General features: G+C 42.3%; 1 non-coding gene across 1 annotated transcript; it reads right to left on the bottom strand.

The window, feature by feature from the left end:
- Window positions 1-912: 912 nt before the first annotated feature.
- On the bottom strand, window positions 913-1,020 carry LOC116866766. The gene has a single exon (XR_004382464.1). It is a non-coding gene; the product is annotated as a U6 spliceosomal RNA (small nuclear RNA).
- Between the last annotated feature and the right edge of the window lie 550 nt (window positions 1,021-1,570).

Genomic DNA, 1,570 nt, shown 5'->3' with positions numbered 1-1,570 from the left:
GAAGAATGTCTGGGGATATCTGGGTGGCTCAATTGGTGGAGCATGAGAGTCTTGATCTTAGAGTTGTGAATTTGAGCTCCATATTAGGAGTAGAGGTTACTGAAAAAAATGTCTGGATGTCAGGCCTTGATTTCCTTGGAACACTGGTCAAGCAAAGAGGGAAAAGGCTCCAGATAGTTGCTAGGCTAGTTGCTACAGGACAAAAGCTTGCTGCATGCAGATCCCAGCAGCAATGCTTTGTATAGTCGGCTGCTTCTGGACTTCCTGTGTGTAAGCTTCTCCAATAAAGTTATGTCTCACTAGCTACCTCTGGGCCATTTCTTTGGTCTTGCTGGGCCATCATCCATCCTTGGCTTAGAGTCTGCATGGGTGTGGCCACATAGCTTGTAACCCATTCTTCACATGCTACCCTTTCATTGCACCAGATACTGTCATTATCATTGCTTATTGTTCTAAGGCATACCTCAGCTGAGACAGATAACCACAGACTAAGAACATGGTACGTTCTTCCTCTCCCAGCTATAATATACTTGATCATGGGGTCCGTGAAGTTGCTAGCAAAAGTACTATGGAAATTTTCTGTTTGAGTTAATAGTGCCTTAAACTTTTTTTTAAAAATGTTATGTTAAGGGTGCCTGGGTGGCTCTGTGGGTTAAGCCTCTGCCTTCAGCTCAGGTCATGATCTCAGGGTCCTGGGATCGAGCCCTGCGTCGGGCTCTCTGCTTGGCAGGGAGCCTGCTTCCTCCTCTCTCTCTGCCTGCCTCTCTGCCTACTGGTGATCTATCTCTGTCAAATAAATAAATAAAATCTTTAAAAAAATAAAATAAAATAAAATAAAATAAAATAAAATAAAATAAAATGTTAGTCACCATGCAGTATATCATTAGTTTTTGATGTAGTGTTCCATGATTCAAAAATATGGAATGCTTCATGAATTTGCATGTCATCCTTACACAGGGGCCATGCCAATCTTCTCTGTATCATTCCAATTTTCAGTTTTTGTGCTGCTGAAGTGAGTATGTGTCTTAAACTTTTGAAGCCTTCAGTTACTGCTGGCCATGTATGGTTGTACTCAACTCTGGGGAAAATATTTAATTTTCTACAGTGTTGGAACAGAACCCAGGTGTATTTTTTAGGATTCTATTGGTCATAATGACAGAATACCAAAAGCAGCTTAGTCAAACATTAGATTTATTGGACAGATACTGGAGTAGCTCACAGAGCTGGAAAAAAAAGGGGGCAGAATCAACAAAAGATTCTGAGAAGGTGGCAGAGTAGGAAACACCAGGAATCTGTCTCCCCATCAGAAAACAATGGTGTCAGTAAGATCTGTCTGATGTAACTATTTTGGAACTCTGGAGTCTATTGAAGGCTTGGAGGCTTGGATGGTAAATTGTGGTCACTTTCAGCTTTTAGCACACTGGTAGGTACCTATCCTCCACCTCCAGTCCCATGGCAGCTAAGCACAGTCCACAGCTGTGCATGTGTTTTTGGAGCAGTTTGCAATGGCTTGTGGGAGCCAGGTGGGCAAAAAGGACCTTGTCCTCCAAACATTAATGATCTGTGTTCT

The sequence above is a fragment of the Lontra canadensis genome, unplaced genomic scaffold (genome assembly GCF_010015895.1).
Source record: "Lontra canadensis isolate GAN:19392208 unplaced genomic scaffold, GSC_riverotter_1.0 scaffold10, whole genome shotgun sequence".
Classification (NCBI taxonomy): Eukaryota; Metazoa; Chordata; class Mammalia; order Carnivora; family Mustelidae; genus Lontra; species Lontra canadensis.
Note: the sequence above shows the minus strand (reverse complement) of the source record. Positions and strands in the feature narration are given on the sequence as shown.